We start from the raw sequence: 21,707 nt of genomic DNA on the forward strand, positions 1-21,707 counted from the left end.
TACATATATACAGGCGCTGTGGGGAAGGAAAAGAGGTAAGATGGGGGCATGGAGAGGGGGACGAAGGGGAGAGGAAGGAAGGGGCTCAGTCTGGGAAGGCCTCCTGGAGGAGGTGAGCTCTCAGTAGGGCCTTGAAGGGAGGAAGAGAGCGAGCTTGGCGGATGGGCAGAGGGAGGGAATTCCGGGCCCGGGGGATGACGTGGGCCGGGGGTCGATTGCGGGACAGGCGAGAACGAGGCCTAACGGTGAGGAGATTAGTGGCAGAGGAATGGAGGGTATGGGGTGCGCTGTAGAAGGAGAGAAGGGAGGTGAGGTAGGAGGGGGCGAGGTGATGGACAGCCTTGAAGCCCAGGGTGAGGAGTTTCTGCTTGATGCGCAGATTGATTGGTAGCCACTGGAGATTTTTGAGGAGGGGAGTAACATGCCCAGAGCGTTTCTGGACAAAGACAATCCGGGCAGCAACATGAAGTATGGATTGAAGTGGGGAGAGACACGAGGATGGGAGATCAGAGAGAAGGCTGATGCACTGATCCAGACGGGATAGGATGAAAGCTTGAATGAGCAGGATAGCGGTTGGGACAGAGAGGAAAGGGCGGATCTTGGCAATGTTGCGCAGCTGAGACCGGCAGGTTTTGGTGACGGCTTGGATGTGAGGGGTGAACGAGAGAGCGGAGTTGAAGATGACACCAAGTTTGCGGGCTTGTGAGACGGGAAGGACGGTAGTGCCGTCAACAGTGATGGGAAAGTCTGGGAGAGGGCAGGGTTTGGGAGGGAAGACAAGGAGTTCAGTCTTGGACATGTTGAGTTTGAGGTGGCGGTCAGACATCCAGATGGAGATGTCCTGAAGGCAGGAGGAGATGCGAGCCTGGAGGGGGGGAGAGGGCAGGGGCAGAGATGGAGATCTGGGTGTCATCAGCGTAGAGATGATAGTTGTAAACCGTGGGCCCGCCTGCCATCACACCAAGCGGCCTTGCTGCTGCCGGAAAGATCCTCTCTTCAGAGGGCGCCTCCATAGACGCCCGGAACTACGTTCCCGAGAGGCCCGCCCGCCATCACACCGCACGGCCTCGCTGCTCCCGGAAGGCTCCTCTCCTCCGAGCGCCGCCATAGACGCCCCCTGCTTCCACCCCCCCCACTTAAGCGACCTTCCTAATAGTGCCCCCCAACCCCCCTTCCCGGTCCGGTCCTGACTGACTCTCCCCCCCACCCCCACCCCGGGAAAAAGGCCCTTGTTAGCACCAAGTTACATTAACGACAACCTCATTCGCACCTACTCAGCCTTCCTGTCCCGCCATCGACCCCCTGCCCACGTCATCCCCCGGGCCTGGAATGCCCTCCCTCCGCCCCTCCGCCAAGCTAGCTCTCTTCTTCCCTTCAAGGCCCTACTGAGAGCTCACCTCCTCCAGGAGGCCTTCCCAGACTGAGCCCCTTCCTTCCTCTCCCCCTCGTCCCCCTCTCCATCCCCCCATCTTACCTCCTTCCCTTCCCCACAGCACCTGTATATATGTATATATGTTTGTACATATTTATTACTCTATTTATTTATTTATTTAACTTGTACCTATCTATTCTATTTATTTTATTTTGTTAGTATTTTTGGTTTTGTTCTCTGTCTCCCCCTTCTAGACTGTGAGCCCACTGTTGGGTAGGGACTGTCTCTATATGTTGCCAGCTTGTACTTCCCAAGCAATTAGTACAGTGCTCTGCACACAGTAAGCACTCAATAAATACGATTGATTGATTGAATGAGGTCACCAAGGGAGTGAGTGTAGATCGAGAACAGAACACTTAATAAATGCCATTATTATTATTATTACTGAGCGGTTGAGAGAGTACAATACAACAGAGTTAGTAGACATGTTCCCTGCCAGGAGGGACACTACAGCATTTGGCAATGGTGCCATTGTTGAAACATTGCTTGGCCTCTCTTCATCTGTGCCCACCTTTCCCAGCCCCACAGTGCTCAGCACTTAGATCAGTGTTCAGTGCTTACAACAGTGCTTAGCACTTAGAACAGTGGTTGGCACATAGCGCTAGACAAATACCATCATATAAATATATGTATATGTATATGTGTTATTTCTTTTGGTGTTTGTCTCCCCTGACTGTTAGCTCATCATGGGCAGGGAATATATCTGTTTATTGTTATATTGTACTCTTCCAAGCACTTAGTACAGTGCTCTGCACACAGTAAGTGTTCAATGAATAAGACTGTATGAATGAATACAATATATTCCAAGAATGTGTTGAAGTGTTTACTTCTCTCATTTTCAGGGTTCAATATACCCTAGAGTTCCCCCCACCCTGGGGCTAGGGAGACTTTAACCACAAGGTCATCTATGTCTCATTCCCTCAGAGCTGTGGAACTGGTCCTTTGTGGGAAGGGGTGATACTTTTCCTAAAGTCTTTCTTTAAAATGCTCTTATTTTCAGTGTTGTTTTTCAGAGAATGACTTTTTTTTTTGAGGGCAGCATTCATTCATTCATTCAATCATATTTATTGAGCGCTTACTGTGTGCAGAGCACTACTAAATGCTTGGAAAGTACAATTTGGCAAGAGATAAAGACAGTCCCTATCCAATGACGGGCTCACAATCTAGAAGATTATATAGTGGATAGAACACGGACCTCGGAGTCTGAAGGTCATGGGTTCTAATACCGGCACTGCCACTTGTCTGCTGTGATTAGCCTAAGGTCACACAGTAGACAAGCAGAGGACCCAGAATTAGAACTCGGGTCCTTCTGACTCTTAGGCCTATGGTCTATCTGCTAAGCCATGTGTTCTGGGATACAGAAAAGGACATTAGGTTTGAGTTTAAGATTTGGCTTAGTGGGGGTACTTGAAATCAATAATTCAGTGTTTACCCTTTGTTTGTTTGGGGCAAGAAGGGGAAGGAAGAGAATCCCCTCCATCTGTTGACCCTGCATGACTGCCATTCATTCATTCATTCATTCATTCATTCATTTATTCAATCGTATTTATTGAGTGCTTACTGTGTGCAGAGCACTGTACTAAGCACTTGGGAAGTACAAGTTGGCAACATATAGAGACGGTCCCTACCCAACAGTGGGCTCACAGTCTGGAAGGGGAAGACAGAGAACAAAACATATTAACAAAATAAAATAAATAGAATAAATATGTACAAATAAAATAAATAAATAGAGTAATAAATACATACAAACATACATACATATATACAGGTGCTGTGGGGAGGGGAAGGAGGTACGGTGGGGGGATGGAGAGGGGGAGGAGGGGGAGAGGAAGGAGGGGACTCAGTCTGGGAGTGCCACAGTCCCTGCCCACGACAGGCCAGACATGTCTGGACCAGGGCCACAATAATAATAATAATGATAATAATAATGGCATTTGTTAAGCGCTTACTATGTGCAAACCACTGTTCTAAGCACAGGGGAGGATACAAGATGATCAGCTTGTCCCCCGTGGGGCTCACAGTCTTCATCCCCATTTTACAGATGAGGGAACTGAGGCTCAGAGAAGTGAAGTGACTTGTCAAAAGTCACACAGCAGACAAGTGGCGGAGCCGGGATTCGAACCCATGACCTCTGACTCCCAAGCCCAGGCTCTTTCCGCTGAGCCATGATGCTTCTCTTAATCAATCAATCAATCAATCAATCAATCGTATTTATTGAGCGCTTACTATGTGCAGAGCACTGTACTAAGCGCTTGGGAAGTACAAATTGGCATCACATAGAGACAGTCCCTACCCGATAGTGGGCTCACAGTCTAAAAGGGGGAGACAGAGAACAGAACCAAACATACCAACAAAATAAAATAAGTAGGATAGAAATGTACAAGTAAAATAAATAAATAAATAAATAAACAGAGTAATAAATATGTACAACCATATATACATATATACAGGTGCTGTGGGGAGGGGAAGGCGGTAAGGCGGGGGGATGGAGAGGGGGACGAGGGGGAGAGGAAAGAAGGGGCTCAATCTGGGAAGGCCTCCTGGAGGAGGTGAGCTCTCAGCAGGGCCTTGAAGGGAGGAAGAGAGCTAGCTTGGCGGATGGGCAGAGGGAGGGCATTCCAGGCCCGGGGGATGACGTGGGCCGGGGGTCGATGGCGGGACAGGCGAGAGCGAGGTACAGTGAGGAGATTAGTGGTGGAGGAGCGGAGGGTGCGGGCTGGGCAGTAGAAGGAGAGAAGGGAGGTGAGGTAGGAGGGGGCGAGGTGATGGACAGCCTTGAAGCCCAGGGTGAGGAGTTTCTGCCTGATGCGCAGATTGATCGGTAGCCATTGGAGGTTTTTGAGGAGGGGAGTGATATGTCCAGAGCGTTTCTGGACAAAGATAATCCGGGCAGCAGCATGAAGTATGGATTGAAGTGGAGAGAGACACGAGGATGGGAGATCAGAGAGAAGGCTAGTGCAGTAGTCCAGACGGGATAGGATGAGAGCTTGAATTAGCAGGGTAGCGGTTTGGATGGAGAGGAAAGGGCGAGGAGAAGCAGTGTGGCCTAATGGATAGAACACGGGCCTGGGAAGGACCTGGCTCCTGATCTCAGCTCCATCACTCGTCTGCTGGATGACCTTGGGCAAGTCATTACTCTTCTGCATTCCTCAGTTACCTCATCTGAAAAATGGGGATGAAGGCTGTGAACCCCATGTGGGACATGGACTGTGTCCAACCTTCTTATCTAGTGTCTACCCCAGCGTTTAGAACAGTGCCTGACACATAGTAAGCACTTAATAAATACCTTAAAAATAAGTAGCAACTTATTCTGCACACAGTATCCCCTTGATGACCCTATGGAAAAAACTGGAGGTGAATCAGCCAGTGGTATTGAGCGCTTACATTCATTCAATCATATTTATTGAGCACTTACAGTGTGCAGAGCTCTGTACTAAGCGCTTGGAAGGGTACAATATAACAGTTGGTACACACATTCCAGCTCATAAGGAGCTTACAGTCTTGAAATGGGTTAGCTTTTCATTTTAGAAAACATCAGAAAATCCTACCTGCTTAAAACGTCTTCAGTTTCTTCCTTAGGGGAATGAGATGCATCTCTCCAAATTTGCAGTCTTATTGCCTTTGATTGACAACCTGCTTTCCGTCTCAGGTCTGTGGCTGGAATCATTGAGAATTATCAAAAGATAATGAGTGACAGAACCAAAATTACTTGTTTTGCAGAAGGAAACATGAGGTTGGAATTCAGAATAACAAAAAGATTCAATTCAATTGAAGTCCCGGAGAGGTTAACAGTTCTCATCGAATCTCTGCTAAGATGAAGCGAAACCCCTTTCTCATAATTACTAATGCCCACACATCTGCCCCGCAAATATTAACTAACATATTATCACATATTCCCTCAGCAGAATGGATAGAATTATATCCAGATCATCTTGGTTCAGAACATTTCCAGGGGGTTTGGAAAACGTGTTACCTTAATGTCTAAAGTCGAAGTGTGAAACTTCTCAATCTTAATGCAACATAGAGCGGGAGCTATCAGAATGGATCCCATTTTTGGAAACGGCTTGAATAAGTAAAATTTCTATATGAATTTAGAAGAGTTGGCACGGTCTTGGAGGAAGACTTTATTTCTGTTATTGTCTGTCTCCCCCTCTAGACCGTAAGGTCACTGTGGCAGGGAATGTGTTGTTTTAGTGTTATATTGTACTCCAAGCGCTTAATATAGTGCTCTGCACTTAGCAAGTGCTCAATAACTTATTATTATTACTATTATGGTATTTGTTAAACTCTTACTACGTGCCAGGCACAGTACAAAGTGCTGGAGTGGATACAAGCAAATCAGGTTGGACACAGTCCCTGGTCCCACGTGGGGCTCACGGTCTCAATCCCCCTTTTACAGATGAGGTAACGTTTCCAAAAATGGGATCAGAATGGATCCCATTTTTGGAAACATCTTGAATAAGTACAACTCCTATGTGAATTTAGAAGAGGTGGCGTGGTCTTGAGGAAGACTTTATTTCTATTAGTGTCTGTCTCCCCCTCTAGACCCTAAGGTCACTGTGGCAGGGAATGTGTTGTTTTAGTGTTATATTGTACTCCAAGTGCTTAATATAGTGCTCTGCACTTAGCTCAATAACTTATTATTATTACTATTATGGTATTTGTTAAGCTCTTACTATGTGCCAGGCACAGTACAAAGTGCTGGAGTGGATACAAGCAAATCAGTTTGGACACAGTCCCTGGTCCCACGTGGGGCTCACAGTCTCAATCCCCCTTTTATAGATGAGGTAACATGTTTCCAAAAATGGGATCAGAATGGATCCCATTTTTGGAAACATCTTGAATAAGTACAACTCCTATGTGAATTTAGAAGAGGTGGCGTGGTCTTGAGGAAGACTTTATTTCTATTAGTGTCTGTCTCCCCCTCTAGACCCTAAGGTCACTGTGGCAGGGAATGTGTTGTTTTAGTGTTATATTGTACTCCAAGTGCTTAATATAGTGCTCTGCACTTAGCTCAATAACTTATTATTATTACTATTATGGTATTTGTTAAGCTCTTGCTACGTGCCAGGCACAGGACTAAGTGCTGGAGTGGATACAAGCAAATCAGGTTGGACACAGTCCCTGGTCCCACGTGGGGCTCACAGTCTCAATCCCCCTTTTACAGATGAGATAACTGAGGCACAGAGAAGTGAAATGATTTCCCCAAGCTGACAAGTGGCAGAGCTGGGATTAGAACCCATGACCTGACTCCCAGGGACGTGCTCTATCCACAAGGCCAAATGACTTGGGATTTCACGGATCGCTGTTTCTTTACTCTTAGCTCTGACTCTCATCTCCTCTGGGACCTAGCATAGGCCGCTATTTTACTGAGCCTCATCTTCCTCACTTATTCAACAGGGATAAAAATACCATCCTTCTCTACCTCATGTGTCTATTGCAGGGCCAAATAAGATCATTAGCACTTCATACAGTGCTCTGTAAGTAGTAAGTGTTCAACCATTGATTAATCATTAATTGGAAAGAGCATTAGAAAATAAAATCCCTCTCCATAGCGTTTATTGAGTATATATTAAGTGCTCATTGATCACTGTATTAATAGTTTGGTTGAGGGCAATACAACAGACATGATCCCTGTTTACTTGAGAAGCAGCGTACCTAGCGGAAAGAACTCGGGGCTGGGAGTCGGAGGACTTGGGTTCTAATTCTGGATCCACCACGTGCCTGTTTTGTGACCTTGGGTGAGTCACTGAATTTCTCTGTGCCTCAGTTCCCTCAATGGCAAAATGGGGATTTGATTTGATTTGATATCTGTTTTCCCTCCTACTTAGACTGTGAGCCCCATGTGGGACCTGATTATCTTGTATCTTCCCCAGGGTTTATAGTGCTCCATCCCCCCCATCTTACCTCCTTCCCTTCCCCACAGCACCTGTATATATGTGCATATGTTTGTACATATTTATTACTCTGTTTATTTATTTATTTATTTTACTTGTACATATCTATTCTATTTATTTTATTTTGTTAGTATGTTTGGTTTTGTTCTCTGTCTCCCCCTTTTAGACTGTGAGCCCACTGTTGGATAGGGACTGTCTCTATATGTTGCCAACTTGCACTTCCCAAGCGCTTAGTACAGTGCTCTGCACACAGTAAGCGCTCAATAAATACGATTGATGATGATGATATCGTGTTTCACAAATAGCCATATTGGTATTATTATAGTCTTCTAGACTGTGAGCCCACTGTTGGGTAGGGACTGTCTCTATATGTTGCCAGCTTGTACTTACCAAGTGCTTAGTACAGTGCTCTGCACACAGTAAGCGCTCAATAAATACGATTGATTATAGTCTGAATGTACAGACTACTTTAGAACATAATCTAAAGTTGTTTGTTTTCAATCTGTCGTGTTTATTGAGTTCTTACTGCATGCAACGTGTTGTACTAAGCACTTAGGAGAGTACAATATAACAACAGACGCATCCCTGCCTACGACGAGCTTACAGTCGTTTTTTTTTTAATGGCGTTTATTAAGCGCTTACTATGTGCAAAGCACTGTTCTAAGCGCTGGGGAGGTTACAAGGCGATCAGGTTGCCCCACGGGGGGCTCACAGTCTTAATCCCCATTTTACAGATGAGGTAACTGAGGCACAGAGAAGTTAAGTGACTTGCCCAAAGTCACACAGCTGACAATTGGCAGAGCCGGGATTTGAACCCATGACCTCTGACTCCAAAACCCGTGCTCTTTCCACTGAGCCATGCTGCTTTGACTCAGAAAGGTAATTCTCTGGATGACAAATATGTTTTGGGCTTGAGATTTCCCAACAACCTCCAAAGTACGATGCCAACCCCTGTCGCCTGCTTCATTTGTACTCCGAATAAAATCTTTGATGCTGAATTCATTCAATTGTATTTATTGAGTGCTTACTGGGTGCAGAGCACTGTACTAAGCGCTTGGGAAGTACAAGTTGGCAACATATAAGACAAAGTGGGCAGCCAGCAAGGCTTGGGATTAAGGTGACTAGATATCTGAATTGTTTTTTCTTAATGGTACTTATGCACTTACTATGTACCAGCCACTATACTAAGCGCTGGGGTAGATTCAAAATAATAGGGTTGGACACAGTCCACGTCCCACAGACTTAATCCTCATTTTACAGATGAGGTACTTGAGGCACAGAGAAGTGAAGTGACTTACCTGAGGTCGCACAGCAGACCTCTGATCTCCCATCCTCGTGTCTCTCCCCACTTCAATCCATACTTCATGCTGCTGCCTGGATTATCTTTGTCCAGAAGCGCTCTGGGCATGTTGCTCCCCTCCTCAAAAATCTCCAGTGGTTACCAATCAATCTGCGCATCAGGCAGAAACTCCTCACCCTGGGTTTCCAGGCTGTCCATCCCCTGGCCCCCTCCTACCTCACCTCCCTTCTCACCTTCTCCAGCCCAGCCCGCACCCTCCGCTCCTCTGCCACCGCTAACCTCCTCACTGGGCCTCGTTCTCGCCTGCCCCGCCGTCGACCCCCGGCCCACATCCTCCCCCGGGCCTGGAATGCCCCCAATCCCTCTGCCCATCCGCCAAGCTAGCTCTCTTCCTCCCTTCAAGGCCCTACTGAGAGCTCACCTCCTCCAGGAGGCCTTCCCAGACTGAGCCCCTTCCTTCCTCTCCCCTTCGTCCCCCTCTCCATCCCCCCATCTTACCTCCTTCCCTTCCCCACAGCACCTGTATATATGTATATATGTTTGTACATATTTATTACTCTATTTATTTATTTTACTTGTCCATATCTATTCTATTTATTTTATTTTGTTAGTATGTTTGGTTTTGCTCTCTGTCTCCCCCTTTTAGACTGTGAGCCCACTGTTGGGTAGGGACTGTCTCTATATGTTGCCAATTTGTACTACCCAAGCGCTTAGTACAGTGCTCTGCACACAGTAAGTGCTCAATAAATACAATTGATGATGATGATGAAGTGGCTGAGCTAGGATTAGAATCCAGGTCCTTCTGATTCCTTGGGCCTGTTCTCCAGCCACTGGGCCATACTGCTTCCCATTTTGGGGGGGTCCTGCTCCAGGATTCCCTTCAGGTTCTTTTGGGCATATTTATCTCCCCAAACCTTAGTGTATGGCTCACTCAGTTGGCAGGAAGATTGATATTCATTCATTCATTCATTCAATGGTATTTACTGGGCGCTTACTGTGTGCAAAGCACTGTACTGGAGGTTAGGGTGAGTGGGGTGGGAAGGGCTGGAGTCTTCAAGCTGAGAAGCAGGGTTGGGATGGCTACCCTCTCTGAGCCCCCTGTATATTTTGGGGGCTCTGAAAGTCTCTTCCAGTGCTTAGAACTGTGTTTCCAGCGCTTAGAACAGTGCACATAGTAAGTGCTTAACAAATACCATCATTATTATTATTATTATTATTTCAGTCAAAACCCCATCTAGAGTTCCCTTCTTCCTCTCCCCGTCTTCCCCCTCTCCATCCCCCCCCGTCTTACCTCCTTCCCTTCCTCACGGTACCTGTATATATGTATATATGTTTGTACATATTTATTACTCTATTTATTTTACTTGTACATATCTATTCTATTTGTTTTATTTTGTTAATATGTTTGGTTTTGTTCTCTGTCTCCCCCTTCTAGACTGTGAGCCCGTTGTTGGGTAGGGACCGTCTCTATATGTTGCCGACTTGTACTTCCCAAGCGTTTAGTACAGTGCTCTGCACACAGTAAGTGCTCAGTAAATACGATTGAATGAATGAATGAGTATTTGGTATATGATTGGACCCAGGAATGCAAAGCAATGTCACAAATAGATTGGCAACGGATGGGTAGGGACCGTCTCTATATGTTCCCGACTTGTACTTCCCAAGCGCTTAGTACAGTGCTCTGCACACAGTAAGTGCTCAATAAATACGATTGAAAGATTGAATGAATTGGCAGATATTGATAACTATTTCAGCAGTTCATGTCAATCAATCAATCAATTGTATTTATTGAGCGCTTACTGTGTGCAGAGCACTGTACTAAGCGCTTGGGAAGTACAAGTTGGCAACATATAGAGACGGTCCCTACTCAACAGTGGGCTCACAGTTTAGAAGACTTTACAATATGTAAAGTCATATGACTTTACAATTCCCTGTGGAACTTAAGTGGGTACTTATATTTCTTCTTCCTGTCTGATATTTGAACATCTCCCCTTAGTTTGTAAACTCTCCCAATCAATGGTATTTGAGCACTTTCTGTGTGCAGAGCACTGTACTAAGCGCTTGGGAGTACAATACAATAGAGTTGGTAGACACAAGGAGCTCACAGTTGAGAAGGGGGAAGACGGATTAAAATAAATTACAGATGCGGACACAAATGCTGTGGGACTGAGGGTGGAATGAGTAAAAAGTGAAAATCCAAGTGCCAGAGTGATGCGGAAGGGAGGGGGGAATAGAGAGGCAGCATGGCTCAGTGGAAAGAGCCCGGGCTTTGGAGTCAGAGGTCATGGGTTCAAATCCCGGCTCTGCCAATTGTCAGCTGTGTGACTTCGGGCAAGTCACTTCACTTCTCTGGGCCTCAGTTCCCTCATCTGTAAAATGGGGATGAAGACTGTGAGCCCCACGTGGGACAACCTCATCACCTTGTATCCTCCCAGCGCTTAGAACAGTGCTTTGCACATAGTAAGCGCTTAATAAATGCCATCATTATTATTATTATTAAACCCCGGCTCTGCCAATTGTCAGCTGTGTGACTTTGGGCAAGTCACTTCAGTTACCTCAGTTCCCTCATCTGTAAGGTGGGGATTAAGACTGTGAGCCCCATGAGGGACAACCTGATCACCTTGTAGCCTCCCCAGAGCTTAGAACAGTGCTTTGCACATAGTAAGTGCTTAATAAATGCCATTATTATTATTATTATTAACAAATACCGCTTCTCTAATAATAATGACGGCATTTATTAAGCACTTACTACATGCAAAGCACTGTTCTAAGCACTGGGGAGGTTACAAGGTGATCAGGTTGTCCCACGGGAGGCTAACAGTCCTAATCCCCATTTTACAGATGAGGGAACTGAGTGCAGAGAAGTTAAGTGACTTGCCCAAAATCACACAGCTGACGATTGGCAGAGCGGGGATTTGAACCCCTGACCTCTGACTCCAAAGCCCATGCTCTTTGCACTGAGCCATGCTGCCTCTCATCTCATGTGCTGTGGATTTGAACCCATGACCAGGGCTCTTTCCACTGAGCCACGCTGCTTCTCTGTGTCAGGCACTGTACTAAGTGCTGGGGTGGATACAAGCGACTCGGGTTGGACAAAGTCCCTGTCCCACATGGGTCCTGCAACCTTCATCCCCATTTTACAGATGAGGAAACTGAGGCACAGAGAACTTAAGCGACTTACCCGGGATCGCACTGCAGAGAAGTGGAGGAGTCAGGATTAGAACCCAGGGCCCATGATCTTTCCATCGGGTCACACTGCTTCTAGGATATCAAAGCGGGGCTGGGCTGGGGGCAGTGAGCTGTTTATTATAAAATTTTAATCCTTTCTGATTCAGAAGGGTGGGGAAGATTGCAGTTCTTTTAATGGCACTTGTTAATCACTTCCTATGTGATAGGCACTGTAGTGAGCGCTGGGGTTGATACCTTCTAATCAGGTTGGACACTGGCCCTGTCCCACATTGGGCTCACAGTCTTAATCCCCATTTTACTGATGAGGCAACTGAGGCACAGAGAAGCTAAGCGATTTGCCCAAGGTCGCACAAAGGAGAAGTGGTGGAGCTGGGTGTCTTTTCTTTTAATAGTCACAGTTGACTGGGGAATAGCCTTGAATCATCATCATCATCATCAATCGTATTTATTGAGCGCTTACTATGTGCAGAGCACTGTACTAAGCGCTTGGGAAGTACAAATTGGCAACATATAGAGACAGTCCCTACCCAACAGTGGGCTCACCGTCTAAAATGAAATTTACAGCCTGCGTTAGAGCTGAGACGACGTGAACCAGCAGGACACAGGTGCTGTTTGCGAACGGCAGTTTGAAAAATCAAACAAAACAAAGAGAACGGATTCATTCAATCAGTCGTATTTATTGATACGATAGAGAAGCAGCATGGCTCAGTGGAAAAGAGCACGGGCTTTGGAGTCAGAGGTCATGGGTTCAAATCCCGGCTCCACCATTTGTCAGCTGGGTGACTTTGGGCAAGTCACTTCACTTCTCTGTGCCCCAGTTACCTCATCTGTAAAATGGGGATGAAGACTGTGAGCCCCACGTGGGACAACGTGATCACCCTGTAACCACCCCGGCACTTAGCACAGTGCTTTGCACCTAGTAAGTGCTTAATAAATGCCATTATTATTATTGTTGAGCGCTTACTGTGTGCAGAGCACTGTACTAAGTGCTTGGGCAAGTACAAGTCGGCAACATAGAGAGATGGTCCCTACCAAACAACGGGCTCCCAGTCTAGAAGGGGGAGACAAGCAACAAAACAAAACATGTAGACAGGTGACAAAACATGTAGACAGGTGTAAACAGATCTTAGAACAGTGCTTTGCACATAGTAAGCGCTTAATAAATGCCATTATTATTACAACAGATCCTGCGTGTTTCTCCAAAGCAGCTCGTTGTGGGCAGGAATGTGTCTGTTGTGGTACTCTCCCAAGCACTTAGCACAGAGCTTTGCACGCAGTAAGCACTCAATAAATATGACTGAACGAATGGCAGCCTCCTTTACAAACTAATGAGGAGCAGCATCGTGTAGTGGACAGGGCACGGGTTCTAATTCCGCTTCCGCCACTTGTCTGCTGCGTGACCTTGAGCAAGTCACTTCACTTCTCTGGGCCTCAGTTCCCTCATCTATAAATTGGCGATTGAGACTGTGAGTCCAAAATGGGACAGGGACTCTGTCCAACTCCACTTGCGTGCATCCACCCCAGTCCTTAGTACGGTGCCTGGCACATAGTAAGTGCTAAACAAATATCATCATTATTACTATTATTATGCTGGGGAGTTGGCAACTTGGTCAGTCAATGGCATTTACTGAGCGCTTCCTGTGTGCAGAGCACTGCACTAAGCGCTAGAGAGGGACTTGCATTTTGATTGTTGCTATGCGGCATAAGAAGTGAGAAGATGGTAAATTTCATTCATTCATTCAATCGTATTTATTGAGCGCTTACCGTGTGCAGAGTGCTGTACTAAGCACTTGGGAAGTACAAGTTGGCAACATATAGAGACGATCCCTACCCAACAGAGGGCTCACAGTCTAGAAGGGAGAGATAGAGAACAAAACAAAATATATTATCAAAATAAAATAAATAGAATAAATATGTAGAAATAAAATAAATAGAATAATAAATATGTACAAACATATATACAGGTGCTGTGGGTAGGGGAAGGAGGTAAGGTGGGGGGAATTTTCCATGGCAGGGTGAATCTTTAAGTGTTCCTCTTGATTGGCTAGTATTCTGATTTTCTAGACTGTAAGCTCATTGTGGGCAGGGAACATGTCTGTCAACTCTGTTGCATTGTACCCTTCCAAGAGCTTAGTACAGTGCTCTGCACATTGTAAGCGCTCAGAGAATACCATTGAAGATTCTGCTTGATTGATAATATAGTGTAAGCAGTGACTATGATGTCCATGCAACTCCACCTTGTGTCTTCTAAAGTGACAGTTGGAGGAGCTGTTAGTTTAATAATAATAATGAAAGTATTTATTAAGTGCTTGCTATGTGCAAAACACTGTTCTAAGCACTGGGAAGGTCACAAGGTGATCAGTTTGTCCCACAGGGGGCTCAAAGTCTTAATCCCCATTTTACAGATGAAGTAACTGAGGTACAGAGAAGTTAAGTGACTTGCCCAAAGTCACACAGCTGACCAGTGGCAGACACAGGATTAGAACCCATGTCCTCTGACTCCCAAGCCAGAGCTCTTTCCACTAAGCCATGCTACTTCTCTTGTCCTCTCAAAGCGTTTACAGTGCTCTGCACACAGTAAGAGTTCAATAAATATGATTAAATGAATTGGTGGGTAGTTGTGTGGAAAACTCAGGAGCCATATTCATTCATTCATTCATTCAATCATATTTTTGGAGCACTAACTATGTGCAGAGCACTGTACTAAGCGCTTGGAAAGTACAATTCAGTAATGGAGACAATCCCTGGCCACACCAGGCTGACAGTCTATAAGGTGGGAGGCAGACATCAAAGCAAGAAAACAGACATTAATATAAATAAACAGAATTATAGATATATACAGATACATCAGTGCTGGGAGGTGGGGGGAGAGCAAAGGGAGTGAGTCGAGGTGATGCAGAAGGGATGGGAAGCTGAGGAAAAAGGGGAGTTTAGTCCAGGAAGGCCTCTCGGAGGAGGTGAGTCTTCAACAGAGCTTGAAAGGGGGAAAATGTGGTTGTTTGGTGGATTTGAGGAGGGAGGGTGTAGGACGTGGGCCAGGATCGATGGCAGGACAAGCGAGATGGAGGCCCAGTGACAAGATTTGTACCAGAGGAGCAGAGTGTGCGGGCTGGCATGTAGAAGGAGAGAAGGGAGGTGAGGTAGGAGGGTGCGAGGGGATGGAGAGCTTTGAAGCCAAAAGTGAGGAGATTTTGCTTCATGTGACGGTTGATAGGCAACCACTGGAGACTTTTGAGGATGGGGGTCCAGAACGTTTCTGTAGAACGATTATCTGGGCAGCAGAGTGAAGTATGGAATGAAGTGGGGAAAGGCAGGAGATTGGGAAATCATAAAGTATGCTGATGCATTAATCCAGTCAGGACAGGTTGAGTGACTGTAGTAATGTGGTAGTGGTTTGGTTGGAGAGGAAAGGGTGGATCTTGGAGATGTTGGGAAGGTGAGACTGACAGGATTTGGTGACGGATTGGATGTGTGGGGTGAATGAGGGAGCCGGGTCAAGGATGACACCAAGGTTGCGGGCTTGTGAGATGGGACGGATGGTAGTGCCATCCACAGGGATGGGCAATTTCAGGAGAGGACGGCGTTTGGGAGGGAAGTTAAGGAGCTCTGTCTTAAACATGTTGAGTTCTAGGTGTCGGAGGGATATCCAAGACATGTCCTGAAGGTCGGAGGAGATGTGAGCCTACAGGGAGAGAGAGAGAGAACAGGGGAGGAGCTGTAGATTTGGGTGTCATCCATGTAGAGATGATAGTTGGAGCCGTGGGAGCGAATGAGTTCTCCAAGGGAGTGAGTTTAGATGGAGAATCGAAGGGGACCAAGAACTGACCCTTGAGGAGCCCCTACGGTAAGGGGATGGGAGGGAGAGGAGGAGCCCGTGAAGGAGACTGAGAATGAACGGCTGGAGAGTTGAGGAGAACCAGGAGAGGACGGAGTCAGTGAAGCCAAAGTTGGATAATGTATTGAGAAGCAGCGTGGCTCAGTGGAAAAAGCCTGGCGTTGGTTGTCAGAGGTCATGGGTTGTAATCCCGGCTCTGCTACTTGTCAGCTGTGTGACTTTGGGCAAGTCACTTCACTTCTCTGTGCCTCAGTTCCCTCATCTGTAAAATGGGGATGGAAACTGTGAGCCCCAAGTGGGACAATCTGATTACCTTGTAACCCCCCAGCACTAAGTACAGTGCTTGGCGCATAGTAAGCGCTTAACAAATACCATTATTATTAGAAGCAGCGTGGCTCAATGGAAAGAGCACGGGCTTGAGAGTCAGAAGTCACGGGTTCTGCTCCCTGCTCTGCCACTTGTCAGCTGTGTGACTTTAGAAAAGTCACTTCACTTCTCTGTGCCTAAGTTCCCTCATCTGTAAAATGGGAATTAAGACTGTGAGCCCCAGGTGGGACAACCTGATTACCTTTTTACCCGCCGCCCCCCCCCCCCAGTGCTTAGAATAGTGCTTGGCGCATAGTAAGTGCTTAACAAATATCATTATTATTATTATTGAGGAGAAGGAGATGGTCTACAGTGTCAAAGGCAGCTGAGAGATGGAGGAGGATTAGGATGGAGTCGGCTATGTGTAAACCTTTCTATAAGACCTAGCAGCTGAAGTCAAGGGTTTCTGATAGTATCCCCTTATTCATTCAATCCTATTTATTGAGCGCTTACTGTGTGCAGAGCACTGTACTACGCGCTTGGAAAGTACAATTCGGCAACAGACAGAGACAATCCCTACACAACAACGGGCTCACACTCAAGACTCTAAGCTCCTGTAAGCACAGGGAACATGTCTACCAAATCTTTTACACTGTTCCATGCTCTTAGTACAGTGCTCTGCACAACGTAAGTGCTCCATAAATTCCACTGATTGATCCTTGCATTCACTGGCTGTGATGCACTTGGCAAAAGACATGTTTTTTGTCCTTGAGGAGCCAACAGTCTCAAGGGGAAAGACATGAAAAATTTACAAATTGCAGAATCTGAGTCAGCTGAATGTGCAATTGAATATATATTCATATGTAAATATATATGTATATATATATATTCATATGTATATATATATACATGAGTGTTGAGGATGGGAATAAACACTGAGCATAAGTTCTGGCAGTGGCTTTTGAAATGATTCAAGTGGTGGAGACAAGGGCAAGTTTTTGGTTTTTTTTAATCTGTCTTCACTTTCCCTTCTGCTCAGATTTTTTTGTTTGATAATTCTTGAATGCATTTTCCACTTAATTTCCCAGAGAAAGCAAATTACTTTTTTTCCTAGGACTAAAAAGGGCCTTACTTGTTCTCTTGACTGCTTCTCCAGTTGATTGTAAAAATTTCATTAGCTGCAGAATCTGGAAGAAAGTCTGGGATATCGCAGGATGCTCTATGGATTTGCCAAGCATGTCACCGCTGAAATATTGTCGTGGATTCCTAAATAGCTTAGTAAATGAAACACTCAGAGCTGAAATATTGTCGTGGATTCCTAAATAGCTTAGTAAATGAAACACTCAAAGAGTATAATAGGCAATAAATAGTTTTCTGACCTATCTTCTTTTGAAGTGTTTCCTCTCTTGTCTCTTCTTTGCTTCTCTGCTCAACTCTCATCCACTCCAGACTCAATCACGCTCCTTCCGTGTGTGTGTGTGTGTGTGTGCACGCACTACAGTAAGTAGCTGAATTAAGCGCAAATATAACTTCTATTGTATTTTCCCAAGAACTTTTTCCTTTGTTTTGTCAAGCATCACTCATATGCTAGTTTAACCCTGCATCAGCCTCCTCAATGGACTTCTTGCCTACTGTCTCTCCCTTCTTCAGCTCATAGTTCTCTTTTCTGCTCATATCATTTTTCTAAAGCATCATTCTGCATACCTCTCGCAGCTCCCTATGTAACTTCCGTGGTATCCATGCATCTCCGCTCAAGAAGAAACCCTTAACTTCTGGCTGTAAACACCCAATCAGCTCTCTCCCCATTTCTCATCTGCTCTCTTCTCCCACTACACTCCGGTGTACACTTTTTCCTTTTTTTTAAGCGCGTAATACAGTGCTCTGCACACAGTAAGTGCTCAATAAATACGATTGATTTTTCCCTCTCAAGCTAAGCTACTCGGTGGGCCTTGTTCTTATCTCTCTCATCACCAATATCTTGCTCATGCCTTCCCTGTGCCTGGAATTCCCTTTCCCTTTGAGCACAACAGACCTAAAGTCTTCTGAAGTCATAGCCTCTCCCAGGGAGCCTTCCCTGATTTAATTTCATATTTCCCCACAGTATGAACTGTAATTGAGACACCAATCTGCAAGGTTTCTTTAATAATGATAATGATAGTATTTATTCAGCGTTTATTATGTGCTAGGCACTGTACTAAGTGATGGGGTGGAGACAATAATAATAATAATGATAGTATTTATTAAGCGCTTATTAGGTTAAAAGCACTGCTCTAAGCACTGGGGAGGTTACAAGGTGATGAGATTGTCAATCAATCGATCAATCGTATTTATTGAGCGCTTACTGTGTGCAGAGCACTGTACTAAGCACTTGGGAAGTACAAGTTGGCAACATATAGAGACAGTCCCTACCCAACAGTGGGCTCACAGTCTTAATCCCCATTGTACAGATGAGGTAACTGAGGCCCAGAGAAGTGAAGTGACTTGCCCAAAGTCACACAGCGGACAATTGGCGGAGCTGGGATTTGAACCCACGACCTCTGACTCCAAAGCCCGGGCTCTTTCCACTGAGCCACGCTGATTGGGTTGGAAAGTCCCTGTTCCACATGGGTTTCACAGTCTCAATCCCCATTTTACAGATGAGGTCACTGAAGCCCAGAGAAGTGAAGTGATTTGCCCAAGGTCACACAGCAGACAGGTGGCGGAGCTGGGATTAGAACCCACGACCTTCTGACTCCCAAGTCCGTGCTCTGTCCACTAAGCCATACACAGTCTTCCCTGCTGCTTTCTCTCCAGAGGGGGCCTCATCTTCTCCCACTCTCCAAGATTCACAGGGGATAATAATAATAATGATGGTATTTCTTAAGTACTTAGTGTCAAGCACTGTTGTAGGTACAGGCTGATCAGTAGGACACAGTCCCTATCCCCCATGGGGCTCACAGTCTTAATCCTCATTTTACAGAGGAGTTAACTGAGGCCCAGAGAAGTGAAGTGATATGCCCAAGGTCACACAGCGCAGATCTGGGATTAGAACCCAGGTCCTTCTGACTCCCAGGCTGGAGCTCTAGCCACTAGGCCAAAAGGGGGAGGAATCAGCCTCCTTTCTCTCCATAATGTCACTTTCTCACCATTCCACCATTCCCTCTCTTTCCCTTCCCTTCCATACCCTCCACTTCCTCCACCTACTCCAAATGTTTGACAGTCATCCGCCTCCCCCAAGCCCATCCTGCAACTTTCTGAACCAGTTTGATTCCTTTCTCACAGCCCTTCTCTCTTTCTCTGTCCCTCCACTGATCCTTGGGGATGTCTTTTTTGTGGTATTTGATTCCTTTCTCACAGCCCTTCTCTCTTTCTCTGTCCCTCCGCTGATCGTTGGGGATGTCTTTTTTTGTGGCATTTGTTAAATGCTTACTACGTGTCAAGCACAGTCCTGAGCACTGGGGTGGATACAAGGTAATCAGGTCAGACGCAGTCTTTGTCCCTCATGGGGCTCGCAGTCTAAGCAGGAGGGAAGACAGGTATTGAATCTCCATTTTTGCTGTCAATATTCATTTGGATGTTCCCAGCCACCTTTCCATTGTTTACTTTCTCTCATTCCTCAACTCCAGGGACTTTCTGCTCCATCCCAATTTTCTAAGCCTGACAATCATAATAATAACAATGAAAATTTTGGTATTTAAGTGCTTACTATGTGCCAGGCACTGTTCTAAGCTGGGGTAGATATTCATTCATTCATTCAATCGTATTTATTGAGCGCTTACTGTGTGCATAGCACTGTACTAAGCACTTGGGAAGTACAAGTCGGCAACATATAGAGACGGTTCCTACCCAACAACAGACTCACAGTCTAGAAGGGGGAGACAGACAATAAAACAAAACATGTAGACAGGTGATATAAGCTAATCAGGGTGGACACAGATGCTGTCCCACCTGGGTCTCACAGTCTTGATCCCCGTTGCTTGGCACACAGTAAGCGCTTAACAAATACCATTATTATTACTATTATTATTATTAGTACAGATGAGGTAACTGAGGTCCAGAGAAGTGAACTGAGTTGCCCAAGGTCACACAGCAGAGAAGTGGAGGATCCAGTATTAGAACCCAAGTCCTTCTGTCTCCCAGGTTCATGCTCTACTCTATTTATTTTTTTTATTTGTACCTATTTATTCTATTTATTTTATTTTGTTAATATGTTTTGTCTTGTTGTCTGTCTCCCCCTTCTATCAATCAACCAATTAATCGCATTTATTGAGCGCTTACTGTGTGCAGAGCACTGTACTAAGCACTTGGGAAGTATAAGTGCTTATATAGAGACGGTCCCTACCCAACAGTGGGCTCACAGTTTAGAAGGGGGAGACAGAGAACAAAACAAAACATATTAACAAAATAAAATAGAATAGATATATACAAGTAAAATAAATAAATAAATAGAGTAATAAATACGTACAAACATATATACATCTATACAGGTGCTGTGGGGAAGGGAAGGAGGTAAGGTGGGGGGGATGGAGAGGGAGAGGAGGGGGAGAGGAAGGAGGCTGAAGGGGACTGTGAGCCCACTGTTGGGTAGGGACCCTCTCTATGTGTTGCCAACTTGGACTTCCCAAGCGCTTAGTACAGTGCTCTGCACACAGTAAGCGCTCAATAAATACAATTGAATGAATGAATGAATGAAAGCAATGGCCCAAAAGACAAGAATCTGACGAAGTTAGGTCCAGCTGCATTTATATCAGCTAGCAGGCCATGAACCGGTCGATTTCCCAACCTGCTTCTCCATTTCACTATTTCCATTCTCCCCATCCTCTCCGTCCCTCTAATCTCCTACTGCTCCTAGGACACGTGGGGATGAATAGCGTGATTTGTGTGGAGCAGAGTTCTCCAGAAGTCAGTCAGTTGAATCTGTTGAGCGCTTACTGCGAGCAGAGCACTGTGCTAAGCACTTGGGAGAGTACAGATTAGCAGTAAACAGATGCAGCCCCCGCCCTCATAAGCATAATTGTCTTGTCTTCTGCAGTTGAGTCATTTCCAACCCACAGCAACACCACGGACACATCACTTGCAGAACGCCCTGCTTTCCATCTGCAATTGTTCTGGTCGAGTTTTCTTGATAAAAACACGGACGTGGTTGACCATTGCCTCCTTCTGTGCATTCAACTTGAGTCTCGCCACCCTCAACTCTCTCCCAAGCCGCTGCTGCCCAGCACGGGGGAGTTTTGACTTGTAGCAGATGGCCAAGCTAGGAATGGAGTGGACAAGCCTCTGCTTGACTCTCCCTCCCGTAGTCGAGACCGGTAGAGGACTGAAGACTCTCCAGGTGCCATCCTAAGAGGGATATTGGCATAATAGAGGCCCTAAATATCGGCTACTGGAACGGAGAGTCCGAACTGGAGAAACACCAAGTTTTATTTTGTTAGTGTTTGGTTTTGTTCTCTGTCTCCCCCTTTTAGATTGTGAGCCCACTGTTGGGTAGGGACTGTCTCTATATGTTGCCAATTTGTACTTCCCAAGCGCTCAGTACAGTGCTCTGCACACAGTAAGCGCTCAATAAATACGTTTGATGATGATGATGATGATGATGAAACACCAAGGAAAGAACCAGGAGCTAAGTCAGTCAGACAGTCCCTTTCTTATCCAAGAAACGCATATTATATCCAGCACAGACTCTTGCCACGTTATTTGTTTTGTCTGAACGCCCCTGGCCGTATAGGGAAAAACAAAAAAGGAAATGCCTCGCCGCCTTCTCGTTTATAG

The sequence above is a fragment of the Tachyglossus aculeatus genome, chromosome 2 (assembly GCF_015852505.1).
Source record: "Tachyglossus aculeatus isolate mTacAcu1 chromosome 2, mTacAcu1.pri, whole genome shotgun sequence".
Lineage (NCBI taxonomy): Eukaryota > Metazoa > Chordata > Mammalia > Monotremata > Tachyglossidae > Tachyglossus > Tachyglossus aculeatus.